Source organism: Pteronotus mesoamericanus, unplaced genomic scaffold (genome assembly GCF_021234165.1).
Source record: "Pteronotus mesoamericanus isolate MK-2021 breed Mesoamerican mustached bat unplaced genomic scaffold, CSHL_Meso_final contig_24, whole genome shotgun sequence".
In the NCBI taxonomy this organism is placed as follows: domain Eukaryota; kingdom Metazoa; phylum Chordata; class Mammalia; order Chiroptera; family Mormoopidae; genus Pteronotus; species Pteronotus mesoamericanus.
The window spans coordinates 20,764,361-20,781,922 of record NW_026555100.1 but is presented as its reverse complement, the minus strand read 5'-3'; the positions used below and the strand labels follow the sequence as shown (position 1 = coordinate 20,781,922).

Sequence of the window (17,562 nt, the reverse complement as noted above, 5' to 3'; positions counted from 1 at the left end):
TGTATTATAGAAATGCATACGTGAAACCAGTATCATCCTATTAACCAATGTCACCCCAGTAAATTTAATTTAAATAAAAGATACTCTCAGTTCCTAGCTCGAAATTTAAAGAGATTACCTCTTTATGACCTTACGTCATAGGCAAAATAACTCATCAACAGCAAAGCAGATAGTTTTGAGCATTCCCTAAGTACATTGGGATAAATTTAGAACAGTTGTTTGTTTAATTTTGTTTTATAGAATTTATTCAATTTGGCATGTGTGCTCAGACATAGCCATTTTGTAACTGAATAAAGTTTCAAAATAACAAAGGGAATAATTTAAAATGGTTTGCATTTAATAGCCCACATCAAAGAAAAAAACCACAAATTTCAAAAACTAGTCACATATATCTTTTTGTGATGCAACATTATGGACAGAATCAGAAGACTAGCATATTTAGATAAATAAGACTGGTACCACGTGGAAGATTTTATTCCATTTTGTATAGCAAGTTTTGCTCAAATGGTTAATGTATGTTGATTCATTCTATGTTTTTTGTTGTGAACTTCTTAAAATTGAAGAAGTGACAATTTAAATAAAATCTAGACTGTTCAAAATTCTACAGACCATTGAAGATTTTAAAACCCAGTATACCTTTCACCTCATGAATATATTCAATGTCTGTGTAAAGTATAAATATGCCTAAAAACTCCATTATGAAACACTTATTTATTGATAAAGCTCTAAGAAAACTTGAATTTATTTGGCCATATATCTATTAGGTTTTATTCTATTCTATAAGTATCTTATTTATTTACATTGAGAAATTAACTAAAGGCAATTTACCACACAAATTTCTTTTCTTAAGCTCAAAGAGGCAAAACAGATTAAGTTTATTTAACAAAAGAAAAGATTAAACCTTTTGCCTATACCATCTTGACTTTCACTTGATAGATTTTAGAGTTATATGTTGTATTTTGGTTTCCCCAGAGAATTAAACAATTAATTTAATCCTTTGTCTAATGCTTGCCAATGAAGCAATATAGTGTAGTGAATAGAGTAGAGCCTGTGAAGTTAACAATGTTTTGGACTAAAAATATTTAACTTTCCTGAGCTTCAGTTTTTAAGTTTCATCAGAAACACTGACCACTCAGCAGTCCATTTATTCTTTAGTTCTATTTTATTTCACAACTTCACAGCTATATACCACATAGAAAAAGCAATGTCAGAGAGACGAAAGTAGGACACAGTACGGTAATCAGAGAAGGAGATCTCTTTTTGAGAAAGGTGTCAAGTATCCTGTGAGGTGAACTGTCTATCGCAAACATCACGACTCTGTAAATAGCTCCTTCAGTCACAAACACTAACGCAGCAGGTTTTACAGTGGTGGAGTGCTTAGCAGAGAGGCGGGTACATAAAATAATAGAATTTCTAGCACAAAACACTTCAATCTTTATTCTCAGTGAGACTCATTAAAGTTGTTTCTTAAAACACTTAATCACTAAATTTGACAGCATTATGATCTAATTCCAGTTTAGGAATCATAACTTCTGAAAGGATGCATTGGACTGAGTAACTTTTAACAAGTACATAATAAAACAATCTTGTAGGCTTCTTAAATAACAGGAAATTCATTAAAGACAGTGCTTCATTTCAAATTATCTCAGCTCCATTAACTGGCTATGTATGGGATTTGGGAAGTTCAATTCTTCAAGGCCATGTCTAAGAGGTTTAACTTTTCAAGGCTGTCATTGAACATCCCTTCAAACTTCATAAGAGTCCTTCTATCACTCCCAAACTATAACCTTTCAAAGTCATATGCATAACCTTCTATGTCTTCCTATTTTCTGTCCAATTAATGTTACATTTTTGTAACTTCTACACTTGTGATGCATGAAAATTCATTCCAGTCCGTGTTAATATCTTGTGTGGTACATTCTTTTATATTCAATTTGTGGAAGAAGACTTTTTCTTAAAAAGTTAAAAGTGCAATGTTTTCATGATTAAGTTAATAGAAATTACGAAGTACATGTTTGTTAAGAAAAACTCTGAGATCAGTAATTCCTACTATATTTTTCCCTAGCCCTGTTCCCAAATTAAATATGTATATAAATAATGAATCTCACAAGAGTAGGAAATGCATCTGTTTTAGTTTACCACTTTTTCCCAATAATTTGAATTTGAATTAATAATAATTATCTTTTCAAAGGGTCACTTTATAAACCAGCCAATAGATTTGATTTTCTTATCTATTAATAAATTACTATTAGCTGTAGAGTAGTATACTTTCACTGAATGATTATGAATAAAGTTTGTATGAGTCAACAGAATACATAAAAATATAAACTAGTATAAAAATAATAACAATATATTTTTCCTTCTTAAAATGTTTTCTGAAATAAACAACTCAACAGGAGAGGTAAAACAAGACTGAGGTCAGCAGAAAACAAACAAAACAACTGTATAATCTATGCATTATCTATCTATCTACCTATCATCTATCTTCGTAGTAGCCATAAGCACAAAAATGAATTTTATGTGCTTTGCATATCAAAATAAAACATATCACCTTGAGTTGTAGAACATTGCAAATTTTGAGATTCATGAGTCCTTTTGAGCCATAGATCATAACAGTAATGGATGCTACTAATTTTACCATTTCTAAGAGGATGTCCATTTTCTTAGACAATGGATAAAAGTTTAAATTATAAAGTGAAGGGTTAGATGAACTATGAGAAAGCAATGGATTTGTGTGGTTGATACAAAGTTATAATTTAGTGACTTATTTTCTGATACAAGAAGAAACACATACACTATTCACAAATAGTCTGCAGTTTGTATTTCACTCTAAGTCACTTAAGAAATTATTTAGAAACTTGAAAATTCTACTTTTCCAGCTTTTTTGTTTGTTTGTTTTTAAGCAAAAAGGAGCAGTCTCAAGCTAAAACTGAGAAAGAAGGAATAATAGCATCCATGTGGGTGGCTGAACATAAGAGCAGTTGACAGTAAAGATGAACATAAAAGGTTGGGCTTAGAATTCTAGGGAGTTGCATGTCAGACCTTGCTTCTGGTGACAAATACTGATGATATGCTCTGACTTGGTTGTCACAGGTCAGCATGTGAACTAAAGAGATTTAAACAGAAATCTGTCTGAATTCATGAAGGCCACAGTAACAAATATAACTGTGGAAACCTTAAGGCATAGCTCTCCCTTTTTAACAAGGACTTTCCCAAGATCAGGCTAAAGAGTAAGGACTTTCTATTATGTCTATTCCAATTTTTTCTTTAGCGTTGGAGGTGCATTGAAATATTAAATCTTTCACTTTTTTTTCTAAAAAATAACTATAAGATCAGAAATACTTAATAAGAAAGCAAATTCTACAGAATAACTTAGTTTAATCTCTCCAAAAATATGTATTATTAAAGATAAATATAACCACTTATTAGAAAAGAGAAAATCATATGATATGTTTATAAACTAGTGAGCTTGAGCTTGATCTACATGTCATGCCTCAAAAATCAATCTCACTATTGTTTTAAGATTATTAGGATGTACCTGTGTCTGTGTTTGAACAGAAAGTGATTGGCTATAGAGAGAAAGTGATAGAGAAGTAGATAAGAGAAAATGCTAAAGAAAGAAAGTGATGAGAGAGTATGTGTTGGAAAATTTATATGTATTTTTTCTTTTTTTTTTTTGAAGGTGGGGTTTATTTTTTATTATAAAAGAAAAAAAAAGAAACTCCTTGGAAACTTAAGGAAGGGCTATTTCGCTCAGAAAAGGCAGCAGGATACAAAATTATAAGTGTTTGACCCCAGTCCTGCCCCCTCCTCTCTAAAAGCAAGAGATGGGAAGGAGGAGGTGGAAGCAAACAAGCAATTCTGTAAAAACAAAGTTATTTTTTATTAAAATCTAGACTTCTTTTGCTCTGTAAAAAATTTTTAATATATCGAAAGGTCTGCTTTAGTGACATGCTGTCCCCCAGAAAAGAACCAAACACCCTCTGTCAGTAACATATTTGCTGAAGTTGACCAGGCAACACCTATTTCTAAACCCCTGAGATACACCTGTCTTTACACCAAAGCCAGGGGGCCCGGGTGCCTGCTGCTACCACACCCGCTTCTTCCTGCTGACCCACCAGCCCTCCGCCCTCTCCCGCAGGGCGGGCAGGGCACAGAGAAAGCCTTAAATGGCAGAGAGGGTCTAACAGCCCCTGTCAGCAGACTTTTCATGCATCTCCACCCTCACTCCTGACTCAAAAGGAGCCTTTTACAACCCAGACTACTCCCCTCAAATTTGGCTCCTGGTGACCAGAATGGTTTCTCTCTTTTAGAAAAAGCACACATATCCGCACACTCATATAGATATAATCTATTCGTTTTTGCATTTAAATATAAAAATACTACTTTGATTTATGTTATATGTGGAGGACCAAGGGAAGAGAGCTTTTTCTTCCAAGGTAGAGCTATCCATCCCATTGCTTTACCCTGAGCTTGTCTTCAAGTCAGAGCATTTAGCCCCAGGCCAGAGAAGCACAGGGCAGTGAGAGACGTCTTCCTCCCTGACTCCCATGCTCCCCTCTCTCCTAATTCTCTTCCACTAGAAATCTGCTTAGACCCTTTTAAAAAATGGAACTTTCACCAAGAGGGAATATCTAACCTAACCACAGAGTAAGCCCAGCACGGCCCCACCCCCCTCAGCTACCTCAAAGAAGAAAAAGGTCCTACCCCTTCCTTCACAAACACTATACTCGCCGTCTGGAGAGCAAAGGCCTGTTGGACAAGCATCTGACCAGGTGAAGCAGTGGTTATGTTTCCCCGCCCCCTTCCCCACTAACGCACTAGAAAGCTTCAGTGATGGGGGGAGAAAAAGGGTATGAGTGGATGTGTGTGTGTGTGTGTGTGTGTGTGTGTGTGTGTGTGTGTGTGTGTAGATTAAGACCCCTGTAACCTGGCCAAAAAGAGCTAGAGATAATAACTAAAAAAAGACCTTGATGTTCCACCATTTGAGATACGGCTATTATGACAATTGAGAGGCAGAGAGAGTGGGAGCGGGATGAAGAATTAGAAGGGGTTCAGTGCCTGCGAGTCTACTTAGTTGTACTGGAAGGGCTCCTCGCCAGTTGCTTAAAGAAGACGTGTGAGGATGAAGGCTTCTGTCACCCCATAGGGGTTGCAGTTGGCAGAGGGGCGCCAGTCTTCAAAGTAACCCTTCTTCCCCTGGCCGACAGCTCGGGGGATGCGGATGCTAGCGCTGCGATTGGCCACGCCAGCAGAAAAGTCGTTGATGTTGGAGGTCTCGTTGAATCCAGTTAGGCATCGGGCGTTGTCCCGGCCCCCGAGGGGGATCATAGGCTCCGATGTGGTACTGGTGTCGCTCGCTCAGCCTCTCGATGTGCCCTTCATTATACTTCAGACCATTCTCCTCTTATGTCGCCTTCGTGCTGAAGTTGGTGTGGCAGCCTGCACCATTCCAGTTCAGAGGAATTGGCTTGAGGTCAAAGGTTACCCAAGGTACCACTCCAAAGTCTTAGCACACACAGTGCAAGACGAACCGGGCCACCCAGAGGGGATCCCCCATCTCGATTCCTTCACAGGGTCCTATCTGGAATTCCCACTGGGGGGAATACCATTGGCATTTGTCCCTGCGATCTTGATGCCAGTGTACAAGCAGGCCTGGTAGTGAGCCTCCACAATGTCCCTGCCAATGTCTGTCTGCTCCCACGCCACAGTAGTATGGACACTGGGGCCCAGGGAAGCCATTGAAAGGCCAACCAACAGGGTGTCTATCTGTGCCCATGAGAGTATATTCCTGCTCCATTCCAAACCAAGGGTGCTGATTGCTCACCATGTCCATTAACCTTTTACAGGTGTACCTTAAATTGGTCTCCGCAGGCTTTCGGTTATACTTTAACCGAAAGTATATTGGGTTATTGGGGTCCTTGCAGAAAGGGTCCCAAAACATGGTAGCAGGAACAAGATACATGTCATTGTTGGAGCCTTTAAATAGACTGTAAAGTACTAGGGCCATCGAAATTCCACTCAGGTAACTCTTCTATATATTTGGGCTCACTGTCCAGCATCCGGGTCTTGCATCGCAATCCTTCTCCAGTACCATCGATCCAGATATACAAAGCTTGGACTTTGTCACCCTGAGGCAGGGACACGTACACTTGCTTGATGCCTTTGTTCAAGTGGGAACTTGCTGCGGTGGCCATGTGGAAGATGTTCTAGGGGAGAGCAGGTGGCAGGACGGGCAGGCAAGGTGCAGAGAGGGGAAGAGAGGAAGCTGGGAATGCTACTCAGACCCTCAGTTCTTCTCCCATCTTCAGCTCTCTGGAAATTTTATATTTAAAGTGGTCACAGCAGCACAGAGGATGGATTGAGAAATAGACAAACAATTTCAAATTCCTATCAGCTGATATTTAGATAAGTGATCTGGGGCATAGTAAATTAATAAAAGTGATTAACCTCCAGTCAGACTGACAAAAGAGAAGGAGAAAGGGAGAAAGATAGACATAAACTATCAATGTCATCATGAAAGAGAGGATATCATATAATCAAAAAATATTAAAAGTATAAGATAATAGTAAAACAAATACACATTTATTACTTCAACAAAATAGAAAATAGAACTATTATTTAAAAGATGCAAAATGCCAAACTTAAAAAACAAGATAAAATGGATTGTATGAAAAAAATTAAAGAGTCTACAAAAAACTTATTTAAACAGTGAAAAAACGAGTCACATACTGGGAAAAATATTTTTTAATTATCGATCTAAAAAGGTAATTGCATCCAGAATAGCTAAGAACTATATAATAAGGAAAAAGAATGTTGGCAAAAATATTGAAAGACATTTATTCCACCAAAAGAATAAAGATGGTTGACAATTAAGCAAATAATAAGGTTATTTCCATTATGCAAATGTACCATAGCTATTTTAAATGCTAAGTGAAATAAGCCAGCCAAAGACAATTACCATCTGATTTCACTCATATGTGGATTCTAATGAATAAACTGAACTGACAAGCACAAGAGAGACAGAATCATAGATAGAGAGCAGGCTGACAGCTCTGGGGTAGGGTGGCAGATTTGGATGGTGGTGGAGGGATCAAGTAAAAGAGAAAAAAAAGGAGGAAAAATTCATGGACAAAGTGTGGTATTGTGGGTGTTGGGGGTGTGGTTAGAGGTGGCAGAGGGGATAGAGGGGATAAATGGTAATGTAAAAGTATAATAAAATTAAGAAAAAAGTACTGTTATAGCTTTTGGGGGCCTCTTGTGGTTCCATATAAATTTTTGGATTATTTGTTCCAGTTCTGTGAAATAGCCATTGACATTTTGATGAGAACTGTGTTGAATCTATGGATTGTTTTGGAAGTATGAACATTTTAACAATGTTAATTAGTCCTATCGATGAGCATGGTATATGCTTCATTTATTTATATCTTCTTCAGTTTGTTATAATTTTCCAAGTACAGATGCTAACATCTAAAATTTATAAAGAACTCATACAACTCAACACTCAAAAACCAAACAATCCAATTTAAAAAATGGGCAGAGGACCTGAACAGGCACTTCTCCAAGGAGGACATACAGATAGCCAAAAGGCATATGAAAAGATGCTCCACATCACTAATCATCAGAGCAATGCAAATTAAAACCACATTGAGATATCACCTCACACCTGTGCAAATAGCTATCATCAATAAATCAACAAGCACCAAGTTTTGGCGAGGATGTGGAGAAAAGGGAACCCTCCTGCACTGCTGGTAGGAATGCAGGCTGGTGCAGCCACTGTAAAAAAACAGTATGGAGGGTCCTCCAAAAATTTAAAATGGAACTGCCCTCTGACCCATCATTCTACTTCTGCATATATATCCGAAGAAACCAAAAATACTAATTCAAAAAAGTATATGTACCCTTATGTTTATTGCAGTATTATTTACAACAGACAAGCTATGGAATTAACCCATGAGCCTAGCAATAAATGAGTGGATAGGAAAGCTGTGGTACATTTGTACAATGGGATATTATTTGGCCACAGAAAGAATTAACAAAATCTTACCATATGCAGTAGCATGGATGAAGCTAGAGGTTATTATACTAAATGAAATAAGTCTGTTCAGAGAAAGACAAATACCATTTGATTTCTTTTATATATTAATTCTAAAAATAATATAAACAAACAAAAACAGAAACAGACTCTTAGCTATGGAGAACAGACGGATGATTGACACAAGGGAGGAACTTTGGGGGACTGGGTGAAAAAGGTGAAGGGATTGAGAAGTACATGTTAGTAGTTACAAAATAACCATGGGGATGTAAAGTAGAGCATAAGAAATATAGAAATATAGTCAATAATATTGTAACAACTATGCATTGTCTCAGTTTAGTACTGAAAATATGAGGGGAATATATTGTAAAGTATATGATTGTCTAACCACTATGCTATATACCTGAAACTAATACAAAATAATATTAAATGTAAAATGTAACTGAAAAATAATTTTTTAAAAAAAGTAGAATAAAAGATAAAAAAGCTTTGGAGATGAAATGTACAGCATGATGATTGTAATTAATGATAGGCGTATATTTGAAAAGTTAAGAGAATAGATATTAAAAATTCTCATCAACAAAAATAAAATGTATATCTTTGTGGGATGATGTGCATTGACTAAATTTACTGTAGTAATTATTTCACAATATTCACATACATCAAATCATTATGTTATATACTTGAAATTAATGTTATGTATGAGTTAAATCTCAATAAAACTGGGGAAAATATTGTTGAATGGCTAAAAAAATTTAAAATTTATAGATTTTTTATTACTTTAGCTATGCAATTTCTAATATGGGAGATGTTTTAAATTTAAATATAATTCATATATAATAAAATTTATATATTTAAGTATTAAAAAATCAGTTCTTGATATGGGTTTGCCAGCCACTAAATGATATGAGAGTGGCAATCAGACCAGAATGTTTAGAGTTCATTACAGAGCCCACTTGACTTAGTAGCTGTTAAGTTTGCTCATTACAAAAAAATTCTGTTTTAAGCACTGAATATACAATTGAATATCTTAATTGAAATAAACTAGAAATTCAGAATCATGATTCTGAATAAATATCTGGATCTTGACTTTTCTCAAGTCAGATGCCTTCCTTTACAATTTAAACTATATTTTATTTTTTATGCCATTGCAGTTGTCCCAATTTTTCCCTTTTTTGCTTCCCTCATGAAAAAAGTGAAGGAATTAAGAAATACAAGTCAAACTCCTTTTTAGTATCATTTCCCTTGAGCTGATCAAAATCAAAATAATTCTGAACATTGGCACAGTGGAGATGGCATCTAGCTCCAGGAGGTAGGAAATTTAAACATATAAAACAGCATTACTGAATTATTTCTCTAAAGTCATCTTGATAAATGCTGTAATCCTTAATTTAGTAGGTTACATTTCATATTTCATAGTCAGGTTTGTAACTTTGTTTTTTCATCCTGAAGTCAAGTCATCTATATCAATTAGAATAATTCCCTAGAAAGTAGCTTTTGGAAGATGATTTTAACTTATGTCTCCATAACACACACACACACACACACACACACACACACACACACACACCCTCTCTATTTAGAAATGTAATCAACCTTAACTACTTGTATGCCATGGTCAAATCCTAGACATGCTATGACCATCACGGTACTACACATTTTGTTATCCCCAGCTCTCCTAGCAAAAGCCAGCTCATCAATTTACTACTTAATGAAGTTCACCTTCTTAACAAAAAGCGTTCTATATCTCTGTCAAAAAAAGAGTACCCTTTGTCTGAACCTGTGTAGTCCTTTATATACATTTAATGAGATATATTGCATGGTACTTTGTAGTAGTTATGTTTGTCTAAAGGTACCTCTTTTACTACGTCCAAAGTCTTTAAAGGTATGTCCCGGTCTTTTCCAAAAACCAGAACCTGAGGCAAAGTTTGTCTCCCACAATTTTGTTAGGAGGGCAACTTCAAAGAATCAGGAGTGAGGAAAAAGGGGAGTGAAGCAGGGATGGAGGCAGAGCCAATATTACTGTGTTTTATTGAGCTGGTGACAGCTGGTGTCATGACTACATGGCTCATTTTTGATAGAACTGTCTTCAAAAAGGTCAAATAAACTTTTCCCAGGCAGACAGAGTCATAAGTTGGCTCCTGTTTCTTGCTGATGGAGTCTCTAACCAATGAAGCATTAAACCCCTGCAAGTGGGCTGTACACATATGGGTGGTTAGAGGGTCCCAAAGCATCACAGGCCTCGGTGATAACATTGAAGCCCTACGGGTGAGCAGACAGAATCACAGGAAGGATCGGAGGGGAGACCCTGTTAGGCGCTGTACCTGTGAAAGTGGTTGGAGATTACCCAAAGTTTTTGTCCAGTGGCCACCTGCCTTAGAGACAGGTAACTGAAAGGATCTGAGGTGGCACATAAGAGGGGTCTGATTTAATATGTATATACCATAAAACTGTAATCAGAGGGTTGAAATCCATATTTGCAACACTTGCTGTACTACATGATTACTTTACAGGTCACAGTTATTAAAGTATTTAGTAAAAACAGTATTAAGGAATTGTAATGGAAAGATAAGAATGAGTGTCATTAGAAGTGAACAATTCCATTCAGAGTAAATAAAAAACAAAAACAACAACAATGAACACAATTGGTTAGTCATTTCTAAATGTTTAAGACTGGAAAGAGTTTTAGGACTCTGCTATTGTAGATACTGAGTTATATGAATGACTTGTACTCTGCTTTGTTAAATAGTTTAAAATGCCAGGGTTTTGTTGTTTTTTTTAGGTTTTAATTCTATTTTTGGTGAAAACAGTTGTATGATCTTCTCTCTGGGCCCCATTTATTCCCTCTGTGAAGTAAGAAAAATTGATTTGATACTATCTACTATTCTTTTCAAATATTGAAATGAATGTGTTTAAGATATGGCAAAGATATAACTAAACATTAACATAATTAATATTATTGAGCACCAATCATGTGCCAGGCACCATTCGTTTTGCTAACAAGATATAATAATGAACAAAACAGGACACAGTAATGAACAAAAGGTACATATGTCCTGCTGTATTGGTGTCTAAATTCTAGTGTGAGGAGTCACAAAGCAAAATAAATGTGTGAAGTATGTTTCAAGGTGATCAGTTACAGAGAAAAAGAAGGGAAAGTATATAAGGAGTCTAGAGATGTGGGTTACTGTATTAAAATAGGGTGTCCAGGGTAGGCCTCACTGAAAAGCTGAGTGGAGGGATCCAGCCAAATGGTAATTAGGAGGACGATCTTAAGCAGAGAGAATAGTACAAGTATCCTGAGACGGGAGTAGACCTCCCAGTTTCCAGGAAAATGAGGGAGAACTTTGTGACTTGAGCCAAGTGCTAGAATGGTGACTATTATGGGAATGATGCCAGAGTGTGAAGTAGAGGTCAGACCACATAGAACTGTAAGACATTTAAAAAATTTGTCTTTTATTCAGTATAAGATGAACATTCATTGAGGATTCTGAGCACAGAAATGATATGGTTTGACATAGTCTTTTAAAAGGATCACTTTGGTCATTGTGTTAGAATAGATTACATGGCAAAGAGGTAAATAAGGATATGGAAGTAAATACTTTCTAAAAGGTACATCTGACAATAATGCCTAAAATTAATAACCTGGCTAAACTTATGGTAATGACTCCACATGTTTTCATTTAGATTTTTTGTGTGTGTGTGTTGTGACCATCAGAGTGGCCCATAAGTCCTCCTTATCCTAAAGTAGACTAGATGCCCGATCCCTTTCTCTAGGGATCCTGAATTAAAATGTCACTGTTATAAATAGATGACGTTTGATTCTAAGTAATGTGATTAAAAAAAAAGAAAGAAAGAAACAACAGAAAGCTAAATAGGACTATATATATTTTTTGTGTTCATTACTAAAATATTATTCTTTTCATGTATTATGTTATGAATTCCTCACAATACCATGAAATCATCAGTGGCTCCATCAACAAAAGAGGTCACCTGATTAAGATTCTTCATAGAAAAAGTCTTCACATAGGAAGTGAAATGGGAGACTTACATATGGGAGAGGTATAATCGCTGGTGTAAGAGAAATATGAAGAATGGTGTATTAGTTTTCTCTTGATGCTGTAACAAATTATTACAAATCTGGTGGTTTAAAACAATAAATATTTATTACCTTACAGTTCTGGAGGTAGGAAGTGAAAAGTATGTCTCTCCAGGCTACTATCAAAATGTTTGCAGGGTTGTATTCCTTCTACAGGCAAAAGGGGACAATCTGTTTTCTTGTTTTCTACCTTTTCCATATTGGGCAATGTTCTTGGCTCCTGGACCCATTTTATCTTGAAAAGGAGTAGTGGACAGTTGAGTGTTTTTCAATCTGTGCCACTCTGGCATTGACGTCTTCTTCTGCTTCTCTCCTCCACTTAGAGACCCTTTAGGTTCACACTGGGCCCATGTTGATAGTTCAGGATAATCTCCCATCTCAAGATCATCTGACTAGCACCTTAATTTCCAACTGCCACATATCATAACATATTTATAAATTCAAGAGTTTAGGACATTAACATCTTAGGGGGCCCACTATTCTGCATACCACAAATGACAAGATAGGTTTTAAGTGATGGATGCTAGCTAGCCTTTGCCTTCATCATAACTTCTGTCAGAATCAATCTGAATATGTGTAGTAGGATATCTGTCAACACTTATTTCAACACTATCCCACTTAATTATTTTTCTCATCAAATATTTATTTAAAAAAAAACCCTAACATTTATCCACTTTGTCTTTGTGAATACATTTCTCTGTGTAATAATGAGAGACTTTCCAAGTCATGAACCTACACTATTTAATACATGTTTAATATTGTTTAACCCTTGCAGTGTGTGTATATATGTGCATATAGGTATATGTATGTGTGTGTATGTGTATTACTTTCAGAAGGTAGCCAGGGTAATTGGGAATAGAGAACATAAAGGCAATGAGATGTGTACAAGCCTACTCAGCACTCATTACATGATAAACTGCTAAAAGTAACTACCTAAAAGGAAGACTGAAGAAGATAAACTTGGAAAATATTCTAATATACTGATCATTGAATTTTGAAGAACTTGCAATATTGAAGAACAACAAAAAAGGCTACCTATCCATGGTTTTAAAACACTAGTTATCTCCCTAAATAATCTGGGTAAGAATAATAGGGTTACGGAGGCAAGCCTTATGCCAGGTGAAGTCTAGTCTTTCCTCAAAGACTTGAATTTAAAGTCTGATATCTATAGGGAAGATATTCCCAAGGGAATTTCCATAGTAGACTAGTATACTTGCTCCTGTGTTAGGGCAGCAGCCAGGGGTTAGAGGAAAGGTCTACCTCTTTCACAAGTAATATATTACCTAGTAGTAGATAGCTAAAGAAGTTTATGGATTTATGTTGTTGAGAAGAGCCCTATTGCATACTGGATGTTAACTGTCCTTGTGTTGGAATTTTCTTCACTATCTAACAGTCTTCAAAATAATTTTGTTAAGGTTGCAAACATGCTTTTACTCTTACTGTATTTGCAGAAAGGATGTATAAGTAACCACAGCTCAGTTGGAGTGTCTAGAAAAGAGCTGTATGAGAAAGAAGAAAGCCAGAAGTGAATAACTTGCAGTAAATTGGTTAGATATTTTAATCTGGAAAAGGTTGGTAAATAGAGGTGGCAAGTGAAAACCAGGGAAGATTTTGGAACATCTTTGAACGATGGAAATATTTGGATATCCAGTAAATGATTACATTCTTATATATAATTAGGTAAGATTAGAGTCAGGTTTTTATTTAGGCATTTGAGGAAAATGTGATTTCAGACTAGTAAAATTTGAGCCATGTGACTATATCACTCCTTCAAAATGTTATGCTACTATTATTTGTATTTTGTCCAAAATTTTCTATTTCAATAACCATATTTAGTTTGTGCAAGTTCAAAAAAGATGGCAAAATAGGGGAAAAAAATAGAGATTATAAAATTTCTCAAAGGACTGCTTAGTCATTCTTTAATAAGCTTATATTAATACCCTAACTTACAATTCTTAATTTAGTTTCTAAGTACATTTTAATTTAGTCATTATAAATTACCACCACTTCAGAGAGAGAAACAAAAAGAGTGAGAGATGGATATATCTTCTCCAACATAACATGCAGGCAAAAGTGGCATCTGTAACATAACATATACTATGCTGTGCTCCTAAATACTACTCCTAAATACTAATGGTGATATGGTAAATGCTAAAATTTATCTCTATCCTTGTGTGTTGGGCTGTAAAATATCTGATTTATAAAGAAAATCAAAGAAAGTAAAGTCAAATTGTTTTAAGGGAAGGAATATTATTTTCATAACAGACGCACACACACACTGTAGTAGGTAGTTTCTGAAATGGTTCTCAGTGATCCCCTTCTCCTAATACGCATGTCCTTTCCCTTCCCTTTGATACTGGGTGAGACTTATTATGCCTGAGATTAATCACTTTCAAGACTAGATAACAGAAGACTGACTTTTTTCTTCCTCACTCTTTCTAGCCCTCATACTTGTTCACTCTGCTGAAAATTTGCATGTTCTGTGCTGCTTTTTGGAGAAGACCCATGTGATAATACAGTGAGGAAAGCCTCTAGCCAATAGGCAGTACATTTGTTTATTTATTAATTTTTCCCTTGCCTAGGGAGATATATCAGATAAAATATTGCTATGAGCAAGACCCAAGATCTCACTGCCTATGTTATTTTCTAGGATTTTTATATTTTGGGGTCTAATATTTAAGTCTTTAATACATTTTTAATTTATTTTTGTGTGTGGTATAAGAAGGTGGTCTTGCTTCATTTTTCTGCACATATCTGTCCAATTTCCCCAACACCATTTATTGAATAAACTATCTATAGCCAATTGTATGTGTTTGCTTCATCTGTCAAATATAAATTGATGATAAAGTTGTGGGTTTATTTCTGGGCTCTCTTGTTCCATTGATTTATGTATCTGTTTATATTCCAGTACCATGGTATTTTGATCGCTATGACTTATAGTTCAATATTAGGTAGTGTGATTCCTCCAACTTTATTCTTCTTTCTCAGGATTTCTGCTGCTATACAGGGCCTTTGTGGTTCCATATAAATTTTTGAATTATTCATTCTAGTTCTATGAAATATGACATTGAAATCCTGTTAGGAATTGGGTTGAATCTGTAGATTGCTTTGGGCAGTATGGACATTTTAATGATGTTAATTCTTCCAATCCATGAACGCAGTATGTGCTTCCACTTATTTGTATCATCTTCAATTTCTTCAGTGTCTTAAACCAAATGGTTTTATTAGGTAGGATAGTTAATAAACTAAGGCAGGGAGAAGGATGGATACATCTCACACATTGATTCAGCAGCACCAAGTCCAGTCCAATAAGAATGCTGGATGTTCAAAACATCACAAGCAAAGATAGCACAGAAGCAATGAAGTCTTTGAGACTCTGTGCTGGGAAAGGAAGCCTTTGTGCTGGGAAAGGGAGCCTCTGCAGCAATTCTACTAACTAAGACAAGAAACCTTTGCTAGCTTAGAAAGAAAGCCTTTGTAGCTATATATTAATTAATCCCAAGGTCTAGGACAGGGAGGAAAAGGGGCACCTAGAAGCCGACGAGAGTATACAACCCCCGAACCTCAATAGTCAGGCGACTCAGGTTAGGTGAGTACCCACTTATAGGCTCAGTTCAAGTGTATAGAACAAACTTAATAACAACATTATCTCTTCTATATGTGGAGCATTCAGACTAGTGGGTGCCTGCTTGTAGCTTCATGCTTGTATGTATTTCATAAATAAACTTGCTAGCTCATTACCACCATATGTGTCGTTTCTCGTTTGAATTTGTCTCTCGCGAGTGAAGCAAGAGCCAAGGAACAAGCTCTGGTGGCGGGGGTCAGCTAACTCAGGTCTCTTCCCAGTAACAGTTTTTGCACAGCAAAGAAGACCATCAACAAAATAAAAAGACAACCCACAGAATGAAAGAACATATTCACTAATACATCTGATAAGGGGGAATTTATAAAGAACCTACAAAACTCAACACCAAAAAGACCAAACAATCCAATTAAAAAATGGGCAAAGACCTGAACAGACACTTCTCCAAAGAGGACATACAGACGGCCAATAGACATATGAAAAGATGCTCAACATCACTAATTATCAGAAAAATGCAAATTAAAACCACATTGAGATATCACCTCACACCTGTCAGAATGGCTCTCATCAATAAATCAACAAACAACAAGTGCTGGTGAGGATGTGGAGAAAGGGGAACCCTTTTGCATAATTGGGGGGAATGCAGATTGGTGCAGCCACTGTGGAAAGCACTATGAAGATGCCTCAAAAAATTAAGAATGGATCTGCCTTTTGATCCAGTGATCGCACTTCTGGGAATATATCCTAAGGAATCCAAAATACTAATTCAAAAGAACATAAGCACTCCTATGTTTATTGCAGTTATTTACAATCTCCAAGATATGGAAGCAGCCCAAGGGTCCATCAATAAATGAGTGGATAAAACAACTATGGGACATTTATACAGTGAAATACTACTCAGATGTAAGAAAAGAAAAAAAAATTTACCCTTTGTGAAAGTATAGATTTACCTGGAGAACATCATGCTAAGTGAAATAAGCCAGTCAAAAAAGACAAAAAACATATGATTTCACTTATATGTGGAGTCTAATGAAGAGGGTAGAGGTTAGGGGTTGGAGGGATGGAGCAAAAAGGTAAAAGGGCTCATGGACATGGACAACAGTGTGGTGATGGCAAGGGGTGGGAAGGGAAGTATAAGGGGGTTAAATGGTAATGGGAAAAATAAACAACAAATAAATAAATAAATAAAATAAGCAATGTTTTGAACAAAAGAAAAAGAAAAAGAAAAAAGAAACTGAGGCACTCAGTCTAATAGCCCTGGAAAACCTGAACCTGCCAACATGCACCTGAGGGACAGTGGAAGCAGAGCCACTCACTCCCTGTTGAGCCTTAGGATGACTATAGTCCCACAGAGACCTTGATTTTAGCTTTGTGAGCTATTCAGACTCAGCTAAGCATGGCTTAAATTTCTGACCTTCAGAAACTGTGATATAATAAATGTTTGCTTCTTCAGGGATAATTTGTGAAACAGAAATAAATAACTGATGCACAAAAATATACAAACACAAGAGAGACTATAATTTTTGAGGGAAAAATACTAGAAGGGACAAGATTCAGTTACCATAAATTATCAAAGCTTAAAATATTATTTGATTTTAGCATTGGAATGTCATATAGCGTCTTTAACATAAACTGTTAAAACATTCAAATAGAAAATTAAATTGTTATGAAAATCTGTAGAGTGTGAAGTTAAGAAATGAGGGTGGGGGTAATAGTCAAAGGTAAAGGGGATCAAATATATGATGGCACAAGGAGATTTGACTTTGGGGGTAAATACAATGAAATATACAGATGATGTGTTATAAAATTGAATGTCTGGTACTTTTAATGTTATTAATCAATTTT

At 35.9% G+C, this 17,562-nt stretch overlaps 1 pseudogene; it reads right to left on the bottom strand.

Moving 5' to 3' along the window:
- Positions 1-5,073: 5,073 nt before the first annotated feature.
- LOC129069744 (glutamine synthetase-like) lies at positions 5,074-6,197 on the bottom strand (annotated as a pseudogene).
- Between the last annotated feature and the right edge of the window lie 11,365 nt (positions 6,198-17,562).